The sequence below is a fragment of the Moschus berezovskii genome, chromosome 5 (assembly GCF_049115385.1).
Source record: "Moschus berezovskii isolate FMDL1 chromosome 5, NW_MosBer_1.0, whole genome shotgun sequence".
Taxonomy (NCBI): Eukaryota; Metazoa; Chordata; class Mammalia; order Artiodactyla; family Moschidae; genus Moschus; species Moschus berezovskii.
Window position 1 is genome coordinate 84,486,558 of NC_142464.1, and position 23,961 is coordinate 84,510,518.

A 23,961-nucleotide genomic window follows, 5' to 3' on the forward strand; every position below is an offset into this window, starting at 1 on the left:
CCTTAGAATACTGAAGTGGGTAGCCTATCCCTTCTCCAGTGGATCTTGCAGACTCAGGAATTGAACCAGGGTCTCCAGCTTTGCAGGTGGATTCTTTACCAACTTTACCAGCTGTTTACCAGCTGAGCTAACAGGGAAGCCCATAGGACCCCGTGGAGACCCAGGAAAGAGGGAACTCACAGTCAGTTGCAAGTTCCTTGTCACAGTTCTTCATTAGAAGCTTATAAGAAAGATTAGAGTAGTGAATGAGCCCAAAGAGAATCTCTGTCCCTCAGTGCCTGCAGGAAGGAATTTACTGTTGCTGCTGCTGGAAAGGTTCTAAACTCAACCCTCTTCATGGATTCACTTCTTCTGAGGAAAAGCCTTCACCAGAGAAAAGGGCAACAGATTCTGCTGTTGCCAGATGTGAGTGAAATTTGATTATGAGTTGAAGAAGGATGAAAGAAAACACCTTAAAAATTAGGGGAGTATCAACAAATATTCTAGAGCTCAAGATCCTATATCAATATAATTAGAAATCTCTTTTTTCTAGGGGAACACACTTTTTTCCATGCAAAATCCACTAAAGATTCAAAAATTGAGTCTCATGGGGAAGATGGGAGGAAACAGAAAATCCTACACATGAGGCAAGGATACTCTCTCCAAAACCATACTGGCAAGCACTAAGTAACAAAAAGCAACAGGTTAACACTGAGGGAGGGGCAAGTTAATGGAGAAGTTACACTCTGGGGCACAAATTTATAGAGATAACAACATCACTGTTCTGTTCAGTTCAGTTGAATTCAGTTCAGTCGCTCAGTCGTGTCCGACTCTCTGCGACCCCATGAATCACAGCACGCCAGGCCTCCCTGTCCATCACCAACTCCCGGAGTACACTCAAACCCATGTCCACAGAGTCGGTGATGCCATCCAGCTATCTCATTCTCCATCGTCCCCTTCTCCTCCCGCCCCCAACCTTTCCCAACATCAGAGTCTTTTCCAGTGAGTCAACCCGTCGCATGAGGTGGCCAAAGTATTGCAGTTTCAGCTTTAGCATCAGTCCCTCCAATGAACATCCAGGATTGATCTCCTTTAGAATGGACTGTTTGGATCTCCTTGCAGTATAAGGAACTCTCAAGAGTCTTCTCCAACACCACAGTTCAAAAGCATCGATTCTTCGGCGATCAGCTTTCTTCACAGTCCAACTCTCACATCCATGACCACTGGAAAAACCATAGCCTTGACTAGACGGACCTTGGTTGGCAAAGTAATGTCTCTGCTTTTTAATATACTATCAAGGTTGGTCATAACTTTCCTTCCAAGGAGCAAGCGTCTTTGAATTTCATGGCTGCAATCAGCATCTGCAGTGATTTTGGAGCCACAAAAAATAAAGTCTGACACTGTTTCTACTGTTTTTCCATCTATTTCCCATGAAGTGATGGGACCAGATGCCATGATCTTTGTTTTCTGAATGTTGAGCTTCAAGCCAACCTTTTCACTCTGCTCTTTCACTTTCATCAAGAGGCTTTTGAGTTCCTCTTCACTTTCTGCCATAAGGGTGGTGTCATCTGCATATCTGAGGTTATTGATATTTCTCCCAGCAATCTTGATTCCAGCTTGTGCTTCTTCCAGCCCAGCGTTGCTCATGATGTACTCTGTATATAAGTTAAAGAAGCAAGGTGACAATATACAACCTTGACGTACACCTTTTCCTATTTGGAACCAGTCTGTTGTTCCATGTACAGTTATGACTGTTGCTTCCTGACCTGCATACAGGTTTCTCAAGAGGCAGGTCAGGTGGTCTGGTATTCCCATCTCTTTCAGAATTTCCCACAGTTTATTGTGATTGGAGCACAGAACGAAGCAGGGCAAAGGCTAATAGAGTTTTGTCAAGAGAATGCACTGGTCATAGCAAACACCCTCTTCCAACAACACAAGAGAAGACTCTACACATGGACATCACCAGATGGTCAACACCGAAATCAGATTGATTATATTCTTTGCAGCCAAAGATGGAGAAGCTGTATACAGTTAGCAAAAACAAGACCAGGAGTTGACTGTGGCTCAGATCATGAACTCCTTACTGCGAAATTCAGACTTAAATTGAAAAAGTAGGGAAAACCACTAGACCATTCAGATATGACCTCAATCAAATCCCTTATGATTGTACAGTGGAAGTGAGAAATAGATTTAAGGGACTAGATCTGATTGAGAGAATGCCTGATGAACTCTGGACGGAGGTTTGTGACATTGTACAGGAGACAGGGACCAAGACCATCCCCATGGAAAAGAAATGCAAAAGAGCGAAATGGCTGTCTGAGGAGGCCTTACAAATAGCTGTGAAAGGAAGAGAGGCGAAAAGCAAAGGAGAAAAGGAAAGATATAAGCATCTGAATGCAGAGTTCCAAAGAATAGCAAGGAGAGATAAGAAAGACTTCCTCAGTGATCAATGCAAAGAAATAGAGAAAAACAACAGAATAGGAAAAACAAGAGACCTCTTCAAGAAAATTAGAAATTCCAAGGGAACATTTCATGCAAAGATGGGCTCGATAAAGGACAGAAATGGTATGGATCTAACAGAAGCAGAAGATATTAAGAAGAGGTGGCAGGAATACACAGAAGAACTGTACAAAAAAGATCTTCACGACCAAGATAGTCACGATAACGTGATCACTGACCTAGAGCCAGACATCTTGGAATGTGAAGTCAAGTGGGCCTTAGAAAGCATCACTACTAACAAAGCTAGTGGAGGTGATGCAATTCCAGTTGAGCTATTTCAAGTCTTGAAAGATGATGCTGTGAAAGTGCTACACTCAATATGCCAGCAGATTTGGAAAACTCAGCAGTGGCCACAGGACTGGAAGAGGTCAGTCTTCATTCCAATCCCAAAGAAAGGCAATGCCAAAGAATGCTCAAACTACCGCACAATTGCACTCATCTCACATGCTAGTAAAGTCATACTCAAAATTCTCCAAGCCAGGCTTCAGCAGTATGTAAACCGTGAACTCCCAGATGTTCAAGCAGGTTTTAGAAAAGGCAGAGGCACCAGAGATCAAATGGCCAACATCCGCTGGATCATGGAGAAAGCAAGAGAGTTCCAGAAAAACATCTATTTCTGCTTCATTGACTATGCCAAAGCCTTTGACAGTGTCGATCACATCACTGTTCTACTGCTTAGTTATGTCTTACTCTTTGCTGCCTCATGGACTGCAGCCTGCCAGGCTCCTCTTCATATTGACAACATGTACCTCTGATAAAAATCACCAAGAAAGAGCATATCACTTTTGTGATATTCTTACCAAAAATGCATTCAGTTCAGTTCAGTTCAGTCGCTCAGTCATATCCGACTCTTTGCGACCCCATGAATCACAGCATGCCAGGCCTCTGTGTCCATCACCAACTCCCGGAATTCACTCAAACTCATGTCCATAGAGTCGGTGATGCCATCCAGCCATCTCATTCTATGTCGTCCCCTTCTCCTCCTGCCCCCAATCCCTACCAGCATCAGACTCTTTTCCATGGAGTCAACTCGTTGCATGAGGTGGCCAAAGTATAAGAGTTTCAGCTTTAGCATCAGTCCTTACAATGAACACCCAGGATTGATCTCCTTTAGAATGGACTGGTTGGATCTCCTTGCAGTCCAAGGGACTCTCAAGAGTCTTCTCCAGCACCACAGTTCAAAAGCATCAATTCTTCAGCGATCAGCTTTCTTCACAGTCCAACTCTCACATCCATACATGACCACGTGAAAAACCATAGCTTTTACTAGACGGACCTTGGTTGGCAAAGTAATGTCTCTGCTTTTTAATATGCTTTCTAGGTTGGTGTCAGTTCCTCAGTTTTGATAACCATGCTGTGTGTGTGCACACTCAGTCATGTCCAATTATTTACAGCCCCATGGACTGTAGTCTGCCAGGCTCCTCCATCCATGGAATTTTCCTGGTAAGAATGCTGGAATGTGTAGCCATTTCCTATGCAATGGTTATGTAAAATGTTAGCTTTAGGGAAGATGGGTAAAGAATACACAGGAACTCTCCTGTGACACTTCTGTAAATCTGCTATTACCTCAAAATGTTAAAAAATAAAAATAAATTAACAATTCTGGGAATAAAATTGGTCCATCAATAAAGATTTTGGAGATATTAAAGGAAAACTAAGGGAGATTAAAAAGAAACTTATGTCAATAAGTTTGACAATATATTTGAAAGTATAAGTTACTTGAATTACAGAAAGCATCAATAGAAATTCAAGAACAATCCAAATTGTCTCATTTTAAATGAATTAAATTTATATTTAAAAACTTTCCCATAAAGAAAGTTCTAGGCCTACATAATCTTGCTCATTAATTCTGCATAGTATTTAAGAAACAATACCTTTTTTACATTAGAGGAGGAGGTAGGAACTCATGCCCTACTGATTTTTTCAAAGTAAGAATTATCCTGATTGCCAACCAAAGGAAGGAGTTATGAAAAAACTGCAGAATAGCTTTCACAGACATAAATGCAAAAACTTCCATAAAATATTAGTAAATATCTGTTCCGTTCCGTTCAGTCGCTCAGTCGTGTCTGACTCTTTGCGACCCCGTGGACTGTAGCCTACCAGGCTTCTCTGCCCATGGGATTCTCCAGGCAAGAATACTGGAGTGGGTTACCATTTCCTTCTCCAGGGGATCTTCCCGACCCAGAGATCAAACCCGGGTCTCCTGCATTGGAGGCAGACGCTTTAACCTCTGAGCCACCAGGGAAGCCCATTAGTAAATATCAGTTCAGTTCAGTTCAGTTCAGTTGCTCAGTCGTGTCCGACTCTCAGCGACCCCATGAATTACAGCACGCCAGGCCTCCCTGTCCATCACCAACTCCCAGAGTACACTCAAACTCATGTCCACAGAGTCGGTGATGCCATCCAGCCATCTCATTCTCCGTCGTCCCCTTCTCCTCCCGCCCTCAACCTTTCCCAGCATCAGAGTCTTTTCCAGTGAGTCAACTCGACGCATGAGGTGGCCAAAGTATTGCAGTTTCAGCTTTAGCATCAGTCCCTCCAATGAACATCCAGGATTGATCTCCTTTAGAATGGACTGGTTGGATCTCCTTGCAGTATAAGATAAATATAAATTTTTATGTAATAAATATAAATTTTTATGTATTTCTTCAACAAGGTTGTATTAAAGATATGCAGAGAAGTGCAAGGGAAAGCTGATACTATATGGTGATAAGGTGGAGTCTACTCTGTTAAATTAAGGTTGTTCAGGGGGAGCACGGGAAGATGGCGGAGGAATAGGTTGGGGCAACCACTTTCTCCCCCACAAAATCAGCAAAAGAACATTTGAACGCTGAGTAAATCCCACAAAACAACTTCTGAATACCGGCAGAAGACATCAGTCACCCAGAAAAGCAGCCCATAGTCCTCGAAAAGAGGTAGGAAATAGTATAAAAGATAAAAAGAGAGACAAAAGAGGGAGGGACGGAGCTCCCTCCTGGGAAGGGAGGCTTAAAAAAAAAAAAAAAAAGAGAAGTTTCCAAACACCTGGAAACACTGGCGAGTGGAACCTCAGAGGGCCACATAACTGTGAGACAAAAGACATAAATAATTAAAACCTACAGATTAAGTGCCCAGAGGAAACTCTCAGCAGAGAAGTGGTGCAGACGCCCGCACCCCCCACTAGCAGGTGGGGGCTGGGCAGAGAGGCGCGGGCGGCGCGCTTAGAGGGAGAACCGGGCTTGAATGCCCCAGGGCAAACTGGGGTTGCGAACTTAAGATAACGAAGCAGATGCTGCAGCTAAAAGGCAAAAAGGCTGTGAAAAGCCTGCGAAAAGCCCCAACCCAAGATTCCACCAGCCCCACTTGCAGAACAAAGCACTGAGCAGAGTGAGCTGGCAGCGGGAGGCCAATCCCCCAGCCCCTGCTGACACAGGCAGGGAGGGCTGCCAGCGCCAGAAGGGGCAGTTGCGGCCCCAGAGAGGCTTCCCATACCAAGCTGCAGGCAGACTTCCTTGCTAACCAAGACTTCTTGGGTTCCAGCTGGTCGATATCCGCCTGAGAAAGTGCGCCGGTTGTACAGACAGAAAACCGAGCAGCAGGGACCATGAAGGCAATAAGTCGCAGTGACCGTGCTCGCCAAACACCTGGTCACCTGAGCTACCTGGACTGGGGAAGGCACAAAACTCAGGCCCAGCCAAGTCTGCGCCTTTGTGGAGTACCCGAGGACCTGAACCTGAGCCATTCAGACCTGGGAAGTGCATGCAACCGAGCGCAGGCCACGGACAGCTCCTGGCAGAGCAACCCAGAGCCTGAGCAGCATAAACAGGGAAAGCACACACGCCTCGAGCGGGAGCATTCCCAGTGTAGCCGAGACACTGCAAGCACTCCCCACAGATGCCAGGGATATTTGTTAGCTGCGTTCCTCCCTCCCCACAGCAGGACTGAACAGGTCACCCGGGAAAAAAAAGTGTCCACCACCGCATCCTGGTGTCAGGACGGGAATTAGACACTGAGGAGACCAGAAAACAGAAGAGCTTTTTCAACAGAAGGAACTGCCTTGGAAGTAACAGAGGGAGAAGCCTTGAGCCTACTGCAAGAATAAGAATGAAAACCAGAGGCAGAGGCTTAAGTCCAAACCCTGAGAACAACAGAGATCTCCTGTTCCAGAGAACATTAATTGATAGGTACTCATCAAATGCCTCCATACATACACTGAAACCAGGCACCACCCAAGGGGCAACAAGTTTCAGTGAAAGACATACTACGCAAACTATCCAGCAACACAGGAGAATACCACTGAGCTTCATTATACAGGCTGCCCAAAGCCACTCCAAACCCACTGACATCTCATAACTCATTACTGGACACTTCATTGCACTCCAGAGAGAAGAAATCTAGCTCCACCCACCAGAACATCTACACAAGCTTCCCTAACAAGGGAACCTTGACAAGTCACCCATCCAACCCCACACACAATGAGGTAGCTACATAATAAAGAGAACTCCACAAACTGTCAGAAGACGGAAAGGCCACCCCGAACACAGCAATATAAGGAAGATGAAGAAGAAGAAAAATACCCAGCAAGTAAAGGAACAGGATGGGCTTCCCTGGTGGCTCAGAGGTTAAAGCGTCTGCCTCCAATGCAGGAGACCCGGGTTTGATCCCTGGGTCGGGAAGATCCCCTGGAGAAGGAAATGGTAACCGACTCCAGTATTCTTGCCTGGAGAATCCCATGGGCAGAGAAGCCTGGTAGGCTACAGTCCACGGGGTCGCAAAGAGTCAGACATGACTGAGCTACTGAACGGAACGGAACGGAAAGGAACAGGATAAATGCCCACCAACACAAACAGAAGAGGAAGATATAGGGAACCTACCCGATAAAGAATTTCGAATTTTAATTGTGAAAATGATTCAAAATCTGGAAAGCAAAATGGGGTTACAGATAAATAAACTGGAGAAAAGGATTGAGAAGATGGAAGAAATGTTTAATAAGGAATTAGAGGAAATAAAAAAGAGTCAATATATAACGAATAATGCAATAGATGCGATCAGAAACACTCTCGAGGGAACAAACAGTAGAATAATGGAGGCAGAAGACAGGATAAGCAAGCTAGAAGATAGAATTGTAGAAATAAATGAAACTGAGATGGAAAAAGAAAAACGAATTAAAAGAAATGAGAACAATATTAGAGACATATGGGACAATATCAAACGTCCCAACATTCGAATCATAGGAGTCCCAGAAGAAGAAGACAAAAAGAAAGACCATGAGAGAATACTTGAGGAGATAATAGTTGAAAATTTCCCTAAAATGGGGAAGGAAATAATCACCCGAGTCCAAGAAACACAGAGAGTCCCTAACAGGATAAACCCAAGACGAAATACTCCAAGACACATATTAATCAAATTAACAAAGATCAAACACAAAGAACAAATATTAAAAGCAGCAAGGAAAAAGCAACAAATAATACACAAGGGGATCCCCATAAGGTAACAGCTGATCTTTCAGCAGAAACTCTTCAGGCCAGGAGGGAATGGCAAGACATACTTAAAGTGATGAAAGAAAGTAACCTACAGCCCAGATTACTTTACCCAGCAAGGATCTCAGTCAAATATGAAGGAGAAATCAAAAGCTTTACAGAAAAGCAAAAGCTGAGAGAATTCAGCATCACCAAACCAGCTCTCCAACAAATACTAAAGGATCTTCTCTAGAAAGGAAACACAGAAAGGGTATATAAACTCAGACCCAAAACAATAAAGAAAATGGCAACGGGATCATACTTATCAATAATCACCTTAAATGTAAATGGGTTGAATGCCCCAACCAAAAGACAAAGGCTGGCTGAATGGATACAAAAACAAGACTCCCATATATGTTGTCTACAAGAGACCCACCTCAAATAGAGGGACACATACAGACTGAAAGTGAAGGGCTGGAAAAAGATATTCCATGCAAATAGAGACCAAAAGAAAGCAGGAGTAGCAATACTCATATCAGATAAAATAGACTTTAAAATAAAGGCTGTGAAAAGAGACAAAGAAGGAAACTACATAATGATCAAAGGATCAATCCAAGAAGATATAACAATTATGAATATTTATGCACCCAACATAGGAGCACCGCAATATGTAAGACAATTACTAACAAGTATGAAAGGGGATATTAACAATAACACAATAATAGTGGAGACTTTAATATCCCACTCACACCTATGGATAGATCAACTAAACAGAAAATTAACAAGGAAACACAAACTTTAAATGATACAATAGACCAGTTAGACCTAATAGATCTCTATAGGACATTTCACCCCAAAACAATGAATTTCACCTTTTTCTCAAGTGCACACGGAACCTTTTCCAGGATAGATCACATCCTGGGCCGTAAATCTAGCCTTGGTAAATTTTAAAAAAATGAAATCATTCCAAGCATCTTTTCTGACCACAATGCAGTAAGATTAGATCTCAATTACAAGAGAAAAACTACTAAAAATGCCAACATATGGAGGCTGAACAACATGCTGCTGAATAAAGAAACAAATCATAGAAGAAATCAAAAGAGAAATCAAAATATGCATAGAAATGAATGAAAATGAAAACACAACAACCCAAAACCTCTGGGACACTGTAAAAGCAGTGCTAACAGGGAAGTTCATAACAATACAGGCACACCTCAAGAAACAAGAAAAAAGACAACTAAATAACCTAACCCTACATATAAAGAAATTAGAAAAGGAAGAAATTAAGAACCCCAGGGTTAGTAGAATGAAATAAATCGTAAAAATTAGGGCAGACATAAATGCAAAAGAAACAAAAGAGACCATAGCAAAAATCAACAAAGCCAAAAGCTGGTTCTTTGAGAAGGTAAATAAAATTGAAAAACCACTAGCCAGACTCATCAAGAAAGAAAGGGAGAAGAACCAAATCAATAAAATTAGAAATGAAATGGAGAGATCACAACTGACAACACAGAAATACAAAGGATTATTAGAGAATACTATCAGCAATTTTATATGGCAATAAAATGAATAACCTGGAAGAAATGGACAAATTCCTAGAAAAGTACACCTTGCCAAAACTGAACCAGGAAGAAATAGAAAATCTGAACAGACCCATCACAAGCACGGAACTAGAGGCTGTAATGAGAAATCTTCTAGCAAACAAAAGCCCAGGTCCAGACGGCTTCACAGCCGAATTCTACCAAAACTTTAGAGAAGAGCTAGCACCTATTCTACTCAAACTCTTTCAGAAAATTGCTGAGGAAGGGAAACTTCCAAACTCACTCTATGAGGCCACCATCACCCTAATCCCAAAACCTGGTAAAGATCCCACAATAAAAGAAAACTACAAGCCAATATCACTGATGGACATAGATGCAAAAATCCTTAACAAAATTCTAGCAATCAGAATCCAACAACGCAATAAGAAGATCATACATCATGACCAAGTGGGCTTTATCCCAGGAATGCAAGGATTATTCAATATCCGCAAATCAATCAACATAATACACCACATTAACAAACTGAAAAATAGAAATCATATGATTATCTCAATAGATGCAAAGAAAGCCTTCGACAACATCAACAACAAAATACAACATCCATTTATGATAAAAACCCTCCAGAAAGTGGGACTAAAGGGACATATCTCAACATAATAAAAACTATATATGACAAACCCACAGCAAACATTATCCTCAATGGTGAAAAACTGAAAGCATTTCCCCTAAAGTCAGGAACAAGACAAGGGTGCCCACTCTCACCACAACTATTCAACATAGTTCTGGAAGTTTTGGCTATAGCAATCAGAGCAGAAAAAGACATAAAACGAATACAAATTGGAAAAGAAGAAGTAAAGCTTTCACTGTTTGCTGATGACATGATCCTCTACACAGAAAACCCTAAAGATTCTACAAGAAAACTACTAGAGCTAAGCAATGAATACAGTAAAGTTGCAGGATATAAAATCAACACACAGAAATCCCTTGCCTTGCTATACATTAATAATGAGAAAATAGAAAGAGAAATTAAGGAAACTATTCCATTCACTGTTGCAACGAAAAAAATTAAATACTTAGGAATATATCTACCTAAGGAAACAAAAGACTTGTACATAGAAAACTATAAAACACTAGTGAAAGTAATCAAAGAGGACACTGATAGATGGAGAAATATACCATGTTCGTGGATTGGAAGAACAAATATTGTAAAAATGAGTATACTACCCAAAGTAATTTATACATTCAATGCAATCCCTATCAAGATACCAATGATATTTTTCACAGAACTAGAACAAATAATCTCACAATTTGTATGGAAATACAAAAACCCTCGAATACCCAAAGCAATCTTGAAGAAGAAGAATGGAACTGGAGATATTAACCTACCGGACTTCAGGATCTACTACAAAGACACAGTCATCAAGACAGTATGGTACTGGCATAAAGACAAAAATATCGATCAATGGAACAAAATAGAAAGCCCAGAGATAAATCCACACACCTATGGACACCTTACCTTTGACAAAGAAGGCAAGAATATAAAATGGAGAAAAGACAGTCTCTTTAACAAGTGGTGCTGGGAAAACTGGTCAGCCACTTGTAAAAGAATGAAACTAGAACACTTCCTAACATCATACACCAAAATAAACTCAAAATGGATTAGAGAGCTAAATTTAAGACCAGATTCTATAAAACTCCTAGAGGAGAATGTAGGAAAAACACTCTGCGACATAAATCACAGCAGGATCCACCATGACCCACCTCCCAGAATATTGGAAATAAAAGCAAAAATAAACAACTGGGACCTATTTAAAATTAAAAGCTTCTGCACAACAAAGGAAACCATAAGCAAGGTGAAAAGACAGCCTTCAGAATGGGAGAAAATAATAGCAAATGAAGCAACTGATAAAGAATTAATTTCAGAAATATACAAGCAGCTCCTGCACCTCAATTCCAGAAAAATAAATGACCCAATCAAAAAATGGGCCAAAGAACTAAACAGACAGTTCTCCAAATAGACATACAGATGGCTAACACACACATGAAAAAATGCTTAACATCCCTCATAATCAGAGAAATGAAAATCAAAAACACAATGAGATACCATTTCACACCAGTCAGAATGGCTGCTATCCAAATGCCTACATGCAATAAATGCTGGAGAGGGAGTGGAGAGAAGGGAACCCTCTTACACTGTTGGTGGGAATGCAAACTAGTACAGCCACTATGGAGAACAGTGTGGAGATTCCTCAAAAAACTGGAAATAGAACTGCCATATGATCCAGCAATCGCACTCCTGGGCATACACACCGAGGAAACCAGAATTGAAAGAGACATATGTTCATCGTAGCACTGTTTATAATAGCCAGGACATAGAAGGAACCTAGATATCCATCTGCAGATGAATGGATAAGAAAGCTTTGGTACATATACACAATGGAGTATTTCTCAGCCATCAAAAAGAATGCATTTGAATCCGTTCTAATGAGGTGGATGAAATTGGAGCCTATTATACAGAGTGAAGTAAGCCAGAAAGAAAAACATCAATGCAGTATACTAAGGCATATATATGGAATTTAGAAAGATGGTAACCTTAAACCTGTATCAGTTCAGTTCAGTCGCTCAGTCGTGTCCGACTCTCCGCGACAACATGAATCACAGCACGCCAGGCCTCTGTGTCCATCACCAACTCCCAGAGTTCACTCAAACTCATGTCCCTTGAGTCAGTGATGCCATCCAGCCATCTCATTCTCTGTCGTCCCCTTCTCCTCCCGCCCCCAACCTTTCCCAGCATCAGAGTCTTTTCCAGTGAGTCAACTCGTCGCATGAGGTGGCCAAACTATTGCAGTTTCAGCTTTAGCATCAGTCCTTCCAATGAACACCCAGGATTTATCTCCTTTAGAATGGACTGGTTGGATCTCCTTGCAGTCCAAGGGACTCTCAAGAGTCTTCTCCAACACCAAAGATCAAAAGATCAATTCTTTGGCAATCAGCTTTCTTCACACCATACATGACCACGGAAAAAACCATACCCTTCACTAGACGGACCTTTGTTGGCAAAGTAATGTCTCTGCTTTTTAATATACTATCCAGGTTGGTCATAACTTTCCTTCCCAGGAGTAAGCGTCTCTTAATTTCATGGCTGAAATCAGCATCTGCAGTGATTTTGGAGCCCCAAAAAATAAAGTCTGACACTGTTTCCACTGTTTTTCCATCTATTTCCCATGAAGTGATGAGACCGGATGCCATGATCTTTGTTTTCTGAATGTTGAGCTTGAAGCCAACCTTTTCACTCTCCTCTTTCACTTTCATCAAGAGGCTTTTGAGTTCCTCTTCACTTTCTGCTGTAAGGGTGGTGTCTTCTGCATATCTGAGGTTATTGATATTTCTCCTGGCAATCTTGATTCCATCTTGTGCTTCTTCCAGCCCAGCATTCCTCATGATGTACTCTGCATATAAGTTAAATAAGCACGGTGACAATATACAGACTTGACATACTCCTTTTCCTATTTGGAACCAGTCTGTCATTCCATGTACAATTCTGACACTTGCTTCCTGACCTGTATACAGGTTTCTCAAGAGGCAGATCAGGTGGTCTGGTATTCCCATCTCTTTCAGAATGTTCCACAGTTGATTGTGATCCACACAGTCAAAGGCTTTGGCATAGTCAATGAAGCTGAAATAGATGTTTTTCTGGAACTCTCTTGCTTTCTCCATGATCCAGCGGATGTTGGCCATTTGATCTCTGGTGCCTCTGCCTTTTCTAAAACCTGCTTGAACATCTGGGAGTTCATGGTTCACATATTGCTGAAGCCTGGCTTGGAGAATTTTGAGCATGATTTTACTAGCATGTGAGATGAGTGCAATTGTGCAGTAGTTTGAGCATTCTTTAGCATTGTCTTTCTTTGGGATTGGAATGAAGACTGACCTTTTCTAGTCCTGTGTCCACTGCTGAGTTTTCCAAATCTGCTGGCATATTGAGTGCAGCACTTTCACTGCATCATCTTTCAAGATTTGAAATAGCTCAACTGGAATTCCATCACCTCCACTAGCTTTGTTAGTAGTGATGCTTTCTAAGGCCCACTTGACTTCACATTCCAAGATGTCTGGCTCTAGGTCAGTGATCACATTATCGTGACCATCTTGGTCGTGAAGATCTTTTTTGTACAGTTCTTCTGTGTACTCTTGCCACCTTTTCTTAATATCTTCTGCCTCTGTTAGGTCCATACCATTTCTGTCCCTTATCGAGCCCATCTTTGCATGAAATCTTCCCTTGGAATCTCGAATTTTCTTGAAGAGATCTCTTGTTTTTCCTATTCTGTTGTTTTCCTCTATTTCTTTGCATTGATCACTGAGGAAGGCTTTCTTATCTCTCCTTGCTATTCTTTGGAACTCTGCATTCAGATGCTTGTATCTTTCCTTTTCTCCTTTGCTTTTCGCTTCTCTTCTTTTCACAGCTATTTGTAAGGCCTCTTCAGACAGCCATTTTGCTTTTTTGCATTTCTTTTCCATGGGGATGGTCTTGGTCCCTGTCTCCTGTACAATGTCACAAACCTCCGTCCAGAGTTCATCAGGTACTCTATCTATCAGATCTAGTCCCTTAAATATATTTCTCACTTCCACTGTATAATCATAAGGGATTTGATTGAGGTCATATGAATCGTCTAGTGGTTTTCCCTACTTTCTTCAATTTAAGTCTGAATTTCGCAATAAGGAGTTCATGATCTGAGCCACAGTCAGCTCCTGGTCTTGTTTTCGCTAACTTTATACAGCTTCTCCATCTTTGGCTGCAAAGAATATAATCAATCTGATTTCGGTGTTGACCATCTGGTGATGTCCATGTGTAGAGTCTTCTCTTGTGTTGTTGGAAGAGGGTGTTTTCTATGACCAGTGCATTCTCTTGACAAAACTCTATTAACCCTGTATACGAGACTGCAAAAGAGACATACATGTATAGAACAGTCTTTGGGACTCTGTGGGAGAGGGTGAAGGTGGGACGGTTTGGGAGAATGGCATTGTAGCATGTATATTATCATATGTGAAATGAATCACCAGTCCAGGTTCGATGCATGATACAGGATGCTTGGGGCTGGTGCACGGGGATGACCTGGAGGGAGGATATAAGGAAGAGGGAGGTGGAAGGGGGGTTCAGGAAGGGGAACACATGTACACCCGGGGCGGATTCGTGTCAATGTATGGCAAAACCAACCAATATATTAATGTAAGGTAATTTGCCTCCAATAAAATAAAAAAATAAATTAAAAAAAATAGAAATAAATAAATAAAAGTGGGAAAAAAAAAGGTTGTTCAACATCTGAAAATCAACAGTGTAGCTCAAACTACTGCCTGGAGATGAAAACAATATGATAATCTCAACTGATGCATTTGACAAAATTCAACATCAATTTATCATTGAAATAATCTACAAGTGGGTAGGAATTAATGTGAATATTTTCAACCTGATAAACAGCATCCTTGAAGTATTTATAATTAACCTGACCTTTATGATGAAACACTATGTTCCCTTTAATATTAGGAGCAGGATAATGATGTGAGTCATCATAAATATTGTACTGAAAGTTCTAACCAGTGCAATAAGGTATGAAAATTTAAAAAATATATAGAATAAAAAGTGAGAAGAAAATTATTTTTCTTCACAATTGACAGGATTTTCTATGCAACACATTCTAAAGAATCTATGAAAAAAATCTATTAATAAGTATTGTTATATTAACAAAGAACAATTGAAAATTAGAAATTTTAAATTACAGTAGCATTGCAAAAAGTATGAAACACTAATCATACTTTTTACTGAGACTGTAAAACATTTATATGGCAAATTAAGCAGGAACTACATAAGTAGAGCAGTATTCTTCGTTCATGGATCAGATTGCTCGACATTATAAAGATGTCAATTCTCCTCTAATTAACTCATAAATTAAATGCAAAAATGATTCTATAATAAATGCACTTTCTATGCAATATCAGCAGCTTTTAGACCTGTAATCAACAATATTTTAGCAGAAATTGTCAATCTGAACCTAAACATTTTGTGAAGAAGTGAAGGAACTAGAATAGTAAAAACAGTTTAAAAAAGAAGAAAAGAGTTGAAGTACATATAATTTAACGATCTACATCAATGGAAGAGAATAGAGACAGGAACTAGACCTACTTGTATATTGTCAGTTGATTCTCAAACATAATTCAGTGGAAATGTTGGAACAATTTGATTAGCACTGGTAAAAACATCAATATTGATCTATACCTTGTTCAAAGCTACACTGAATATATAAAAGGTACTTTGGTCAGGACCTTTGTCTACGTAAGCAATTTGAAGCAGCCCAGATCAGAACGTCAGCAATACTCTGACAGATCATTCATAGCCATTAGTGTTCCAGGAAGAGAAAAAGGAGAAATATTCAAATGAAAAAAACTGAAGAAAGAATGACTGAAAACTTTCTAGATCTCTTGTCTGAAGACATTCTAGATTTGTTAATTGCCTAAGTCTACAGATATAAGAGGCTTAGTACAATCCAAAATAATAATAATAAATAAATTCAAAGAAATAAATAACCAGAAAGCAAGAATCAAACTTTTTAAAACCAAAGATAAAGAAAAATCCTAAAGCAACCAGCAAGAAAAGATGTGTAATCTATAGGGTATTAACAAATTGAATAACAGAAGATTGCTCACCAGAAGCCAAGAGTTTGGAAGGAAATAACATTTTTCAAATGCTGAAAGAAAAAGATGGACAACCCATAATTATCTAGTGAAAATGTTCTTTAGGAATGCAGAAGAAAGACACTGTTATATGAAGAAATATTAACAAAATCTCTTGCTATCAGAAAAGGAAAAGATATACCCATCTGAACGCAGAGTTCCAAAGAATAGCAAGGAGAGATAAAAAAAGCCTTCCTTACTGATCAGTGCAAAGAAATAGAGGAAAACAATATAATGGGAAAGACTAGAGATCTCTTCAAGAAAATCAGAGATACCAAGGGAACATTTCATGCAAAGATGGACACAATAAAGGACAGAAACGGTATGGATCTAACAGAAGCAGAAGATATTAAAAAGAGGTGGCCAAAATACACAGAAGAACTATACAGAAAAAGATCTTTATGACCCAGATAAACATGATGGTGTGATCACTACCTTAGAGCCAGACATCTTGGAATGTGAAGTCAAGTGGGCCTTAGGAAGCATCACTACGAGCAAAGCAAGTGAAGGTGATGGAACTCCTGTTGAGCTAATTCAAATCCTAAAAGTTGATGCTGTGAAAATGCTGCATTCGATATACCAGCAAATACGGAAATTTCAGCAGTGGCCACAGACTGGAAAAGGTCAGTTTTCACTCCAATTCTAAAGAAAGGCAATGCCAAAGAATGCACAAAATACTGCACAATCGCATTCATCTCACACTCTAGCAAAGCGATCCTCAAAATTCTCCAAACCAGGATTAAACAGTACATGAACCACGATCTTGCAGATGTTCAAGTTGTATTTAGAAAAGGCAGAGGAACCAAAGATCAAATTGCCAACGTCTGTTGGATCATTGAAAAAGCAAGAGAGTTCCAGAAAAACATCTGCTTTGTTGATTATTCCAAAGCATTTGACTACATGGGATCACAACAAACTGTGGAAAATCCTCCAAGAGATGAAAATACCAGACCACCTGACCTGTGTCTTGAGAAATCTGTATGCAGGTCAAGAAGCAACAGTTAGAACTGGACATGGAACAGCAGACTGGTTCCAAATAGAATAGGAAAAGGAGTACATCAAGGCTGTATATTGTCACCCTGCTTATTTAACTTATATGCAGAGTACATCATGAGAAACGCTGGGCTGGATGAAACAAAAGCTGGAATCAAGATTGCTCGGAGAAATATCAATAACTTCAAATATGCAGATGACACCCTTATGGCAGAAAGTGAAGAAGAACAAAAGAGCCTCCAGATGAAAGTGAAAGAGGAGAGTGAAAATGTTGGCTTAAAGCTCAACATTCAGGAAACTAAGATCATGGCAACTGGACCCACCACTTCATAACAAATAGATGTGGAAACAATGGAAACAGTGGCAGACTTTATTTTGGGAAACTCCAAAATCACTGCAGATGGTGACTGCAGTCATGAAATTAAGATGCTTGCTCCTTGGAAGGAAAATTATGAACAACCTAGACAGCATATTAAAAAGCAGAGACATTACTTTTTAACAAAGGTCCATCTAGTCAAAGATATAGTTTTTCCCATAGTCATGTATGGATGTGAGAGTTGGACTATAAAGAAAGCTGAGTGCTGAAGAATTGATGCTTTTGAAATGTGGTATTGGAGAAGACTCTTGAGAGTCCCTTGGATGGCAAGGAGATCCAAGCAGTTCATCCTAAAGGAAATCAGTCCTGAATATTCATTGCAAGGAATGATGTTGAAGCTGAAACTCCAATAATATGGCCACCTGATTCGAAGAACTGACTCTTTGGAAAAGTCTGTAATGCCTGGAAAGAGTTAAGGTGGAAGGCAAAGGGTACGACAGAGAATGAGGTGGTTGGATGTCATCCCCGACTAGATGGAGTGAGTTTGAGTAACTCATGGGGTTGCAAAGAGTCAGACATGACTGTACACCTGAACTGAACTGAACTTGCTACCAGAATTGCTGTAAAATAACTTTTAATGGTATTTCTTTAGTCATAAAGGAAGTTTAAAAGGTGGGATATATAAATGTTTACTAATGACAAAACTTGATTTTTTTAAATTTATTTTAATTGGAGGCTAATAACTTTATATTATTGTATTGGTTTTGCCATACATTGACATGAATCTGCCCCAGGTGTACATGTGTTCCCTATCTTGAACCCCCCTCCCACCTCCCTCCCCATCTCATCCCTCTGGTTCACCCCAATACACCAGCCCCAAGCATCCTGTATCATGCATCGAACCTGGACTGGTGATTTGTTTGATTTAATGACTTATTTTAATTAGATTGTATCAACTGTTTCTTGTTGAGCTATGAAACTATTGGCTGTTAATTTATTCTCCTGACATTCTGGAGTTCACCCAACCTGTGAAATAAACAAGCCTGTATTAAATGTCTGGATATCTATAAATACTATTAACTTTGTAAACCACAGGATTAATTTCCACCTATCCTTCAGGTTGCAAATGAACAAATTTTTCTGGTTAATTTCCTGAAGTCTCTAAGGTATTAGTAATAGTTTATATGTTTCTACATATGTTACTGCTACATGGCATTTCTCTTATTATAATACTTACCACTCTTTAAGTTACTGATTTATTATAAATTCTCTGAGGAAGGACTGTGACTATCTTTCAACATTTTATTCCTTCATCTATCAGACTACTGGCCCATAATAAACACAGAAAATAATCAAATAATAAGTATGATATAATGGGTACTTTCTCACTATATTTTTATTTAAATACATAAATAAATTTAAGAAAGTGTAAATGCGTTTTATCACACTAAATTGCAACCTTTTAATTTTGTTCTTCTGAAATTCTCAAATCACCAATTTTAAAAGAAAAGAAAGTAGAGTATCTATTGAGCACTTAATATTATATAGATTATCTCATTGAATTCTCACAACAATTTATGAAGCTGGCTCTATTACTTTTCTTACTTTTATAAGGGAGAAAATTGAGCCACAGAGAGGTTAACTCACTCTCCTAAGTCATAATTGGTAAGTGACTGGGCAGGGTTTGAATAAATGAAATTTTAAGAGATAGCTTAACAATTCATTATTTTATAATTCCTAGTTTTTATTGTATTTAAGAGATGAGATTACTTCTAAAGAAAATTACTTCTCAGTTGATATTTTCACAATTGGTTATTTTTCACATTGTCCATTTCTCCTAGGTTATATGTTGCATTATTATAGATAAGTCAAGAATAGTGGTCAGGTGTATGTGATGCTTCACCACATTTTCAAGTGTTAACAAAAATACACAATTATATGATGACATTCAAATGTACTTTTGGAAGTGTCAAGATTAGACTGCAAGTATGACCTTAAATAATCTTTACTATCAGCACACAGTCAAGCCATTGTATAAATGTTGATTTTGAAAGAATAAAAGTGTATAAAGTAGCATTTATTTCTCCCTATGTATTTTTACGAGAAGTATATGTAATTAAATTAAAATTTTATCATCCCAGGAGGTAAGGTAATGTGTTTCCCTGCTTAGTAGAGGAGAAATTGAGTACCAGAGAAACAACTTGTTCAACAACACAGGCAATTATTATTTGTGAAGACTACATAAATTTGTATGTTTGGAAGGCCTTACCAAATTCCCCAGAGCATACTCACAATGAGATTTTATTTAAATGTTTCAAAATGAGAGTGTACAGACAAGCACTGAGAATGCATGAGACATCCAGGAAAAAAATCTCACCAAGTTCCTTATGCACACATGTGCATGCTTTGTCTCTGCATTAAAACACCAGTTTTTTAGTGTGTGTCCTGATTCCTGGCTTCAGAATAGCTCAGGACACAAGTTCCCCAGAAATGGGGTCTTTTCATGCCCCTCTGATCAGCTAGTCAAGCCAGGCAGTCTAACCACAGAGGTCAGGTGAAAAATAACAACAAACAAACTAGCTTTGGGTGTCACCATGGGAGTTTTGCGCCTTATAAACAGCCCATTATAAATTCCATTGCCCTTATATTAGCCAAAAATCAAGGTCAGATATGCAGGCATCTCCAGAGGTAAGGCTAGCATTTCTAAGTCCAGTTGTAAATGAACATTATTCTTCATCTCATTGGAACATAGATTTTAATCCCAGTATTCTGGTTCAAGAGACCATGCTCTTAAAAACTACATTACTGGGGTAACAGGAGAAATTTACTATTCCTTTGGCCTAATATTACTTATAAAAGGTGAAAAACCCAGTCTTGGAGAGGTAAATTGATGTGCTATTATTAATATATCATTTCATCATAATGTTAATAACTGACATATAAAGTAGATAATTTTATAAGTATTCCCATTTTACAGACAAGGAAACTGAGACTTAGAGAAGGTATACATTGTCATATAGCTGTTCTTAGAAGATTTATCCATCTATCCATCCCCACTACTGCCTTCATGACAAGTTTAAAATCTAAAGCTAGGCTGCTTGGACTGTAGTCCTGGCTCAGCTCCTATCTGTTTGTGTTTTGACCACGTTTCTTTACTGTTTTGTGCATTAGTGACCATATTTCTAAGCAGGAATAATAATGGTACATATGTGCAATATTATCTTCATTGTAAGGATCGAATGAATTGATATATAGATGACACATAAAACTGTGCCAGGCATACAATTAAAGCTATATCAGCATTAGCTGTTATTAGTTATTCAATATATGTTTATGAAGTGTTACAGGACCTGTTCTAGACATAGGAGATATAGTCATGAATAAACCAGACAATGTTAGTGCTTTCAAGGAATTTACATTCTAGTGGGAGAAGACAGATAATGTCTAACAAGTAAATATGTACCATATTAAGTAACAATAAGTACCATCAAGAAAATTAAGCAGATAAATATTTTAAAGGGCAATGAATGAGCCTGCTGCTTTATATATATGTGTATATATATATATATATATATATATGAGATATATGTGTGTGTGTGTGTATGTGTACCCATATGAGGCCAAACCTGATGGAAACTTGGAGAGATGCAATCATCTGGGAAAGAATATTAGTGGCAGAAAACAAACTCCAGAAGTGCTGAGGCAGGCCTATGTTTGGATAGTACAAGGGTGCAAGGAACAGCAGAGGAGGACAGTGTGGCTGATACAGCGAGAGGGCAGGGATGGGGAGAGGTCAGATCATGTAGAGCTTGTTTACCACCAGGACGTCAAGCTTTATTAAGAGCATTTGATCAAGACTAATAACAAAATCTAAGCTATATTTTAAAACAGTCTGTTGGTTCCTGTGTGTAAAAAAAGAGAGTTTATGTGAAAAGTGGCAAGGATGAGCATGTACTCTTTGAGGAGGATGGACAATTGCTCAGATAAGAATAGTAGATTGACATACAGGTAAGTATTATAAAATTGAGTGTACTGAAATGGTCATACTCACATTTAACCTGGGCCTGTTTAACTTCAAATCCCATGAGTCTAAGACCAGACATGGGAGAAATAGCTTTATTTCCTAACTCCCAGGACTCCATGGTTACAGCTAAACCATATCTCTGCTTCTCCAACTGAGGAAGAACTCTGTTGATGCTAAGCACTTTCCCCACAATGTGCTATAGCCTATTCTCTCTTCCAGGGTCTCAAATCATTCTGTTTTCTTTTTCTGGAAAAACTCACTCCTAACCTCTTAATTATCATCTATACCTGGATGCATTGCAAATCTATAACTCTGCCTGAAATTTAACATTCCTTAAGACTATTTATAATTTTCTATGGAAAACAACAACAAAACCTCAGACAAAACCAAACCACTCACTTCTTTGTCTTTCAGGCATAGCAAACTCAAAACCAAATTCAATATCTAACACACTCTGCCTAACATAAGTCTGCTTGTTATCCAACAGGCAAACCGAAATTTATGCTTCCTCTATTCTGGGAGAAGGCACTGGCGACCCACTCCAGTACTCTTGCCTGGAAAATCCCATGGATGGAGGAGCCTGGTAGGCTGCAGTCCGTGGGGTCACTGAGTCAGACATGACTGAGTGACTTCACATTCATGTTTCACTTTGATGCATTGGAGAAGGAAATGGCAAACCACTCCAGTGTTCTTGCCTGGAAAATCCCAGGGATGGGGAGCCTGGTGGACTGCAGTCTATGGGGTCGCACAGAGTTGGACAAGACTGATGCGACTTAGCAGCAGCAGCATTCTGGTTGCCGTCTCAGTGAATGTCAACAATGTTTCAAAAACAGATAACAAGGCACATTGATGACTAGAGATGAAAAGAAATTTAAGTTATATATCGGCTTTAAATAATCAGTAATAGCTGGCAGGATTAGAAAATGAGAAAGCACAAGACAGTTTACATCTCATATCTCTTTAACACAAACATAATAGGAGTTCAGTGTAATTATTGCTTTATTATGCAAAGATTCCTTTAAGCAAACTGAAATTACATTGATGGTTGGAAGAGTATCAGAGCATGTGATTTTTATTCTAAATTTTGAGTAAAATCCCACATAGCATGTTATAGACAATACAGGATAATATTTTTAAAAATCTGTAATTTCATATATTTAATTATAGGATATCTGTTTGTTTGAGAGACAATAAAAGTACCTTGGATCAGAACAGATCTTAAGGTCTCTAACTTGGAGGTTACAATTAAAAATATCTCAAACAATGTAGGACTCTACTCTAAAACAAGCCTTGACAGACTTCTAGACTGTGCATGAGCATGTTCAACAATGTAGTAATGAAGAACTCTTGTGGTGGCTAATATATTTTAACTACTCTAATTATTAGACAATTCTTTATTTCTTATTAAAAAGGAGTTATGGAGTTACGTGAGCAGAGAAACATAATGAAATCTGAAGTACTTAGTATGCTGTTCAAATGTTTTTACAAACTAAATCCAAAAGGCTGGTCTACCTGCTTCATTGTTTATCTTTTAAATGAACCTAGCATCCATTCACAAGTGTAACCAGGGTAAATATCTCTAACCCAATTTCACAATAGTTTTTCTGTTCTCTACCTGAATAAGAACACATTTTATCCTCACTATATCTCAGTCTCTGTATCTGTAAACAAAAGATTAGTTATAATAAAGTCCATCTCATGCTCAAAATTCTCCAAGACAGGCTTCAGCGATATGTGAACCATGAACTCCCAGATGTTCAAGCAGGTTTTAGAAAAGGCAGAGGCACCAGCGATCAAATGGCCAACATCCGCTGGATCATGGAGAAAGCAAGAGAGTTCCAGAAAAACATCTATTTCTGCTTCATTGATATGCCAAAGCCTTTGACTGTGTGGATCACAATCAACTGTGGAACATTCTGAAAGAGATGGGAATCCCAGACCACCTGACCTGCCTCTTGAGAAACCTGTATGCAGGTCAGGAAGCAACAGTCAGAACTGTACATGGAACAACAGACTGGTTCCAAATAGGAAAAGGAGTACATCAAGGTTGTATATTGTCACCTTGCTTATTTAACTTCTATGCAGAGTACATCATGAGGAATGCTGGACTGGAAGAAGCACAAGCTGGAATCAAGATTGCTGGGAGAAATATCAATAACCTCAGATACTCAGATGACACCACCCTTACAGCAGAAAGTGAAGAGGAACTCAAAAGCCTCTTGAAAGTGAAAGAGGAGAGTGAAAAGGTTGGCTTGAAGCTCAACATTCAGAAAACGAAGATCATGGCATCTGGTCCCATCACTTCACGGGAAATAGTTGGAAAAACAGTGGAAACAGTGTCAGACTTTATTTTTTGTGGCTCCAAAATCACTGCAGATGCTGATTGCAGCCATGAAATTAAAAGACACTTACTCCTGGGAAGGAAAGTTATGACCAACCTTGATATTATAT

At 39.3% G+C, this 23,961-nt stretch overlaps 1 pseudogene; it reads left to right on the forward strand.

Annotated features, from left to right (window-relative positions):
* Window positions 1-245: 245 nt before the first annotated feature.
* The window catches only part of LOC129561664 (condensin-2 complex subunit D3-like), a 40,668-nt pseudogene continuing 16,952 nt past the window's right edge, over window positions 246-23,961 (forward strand).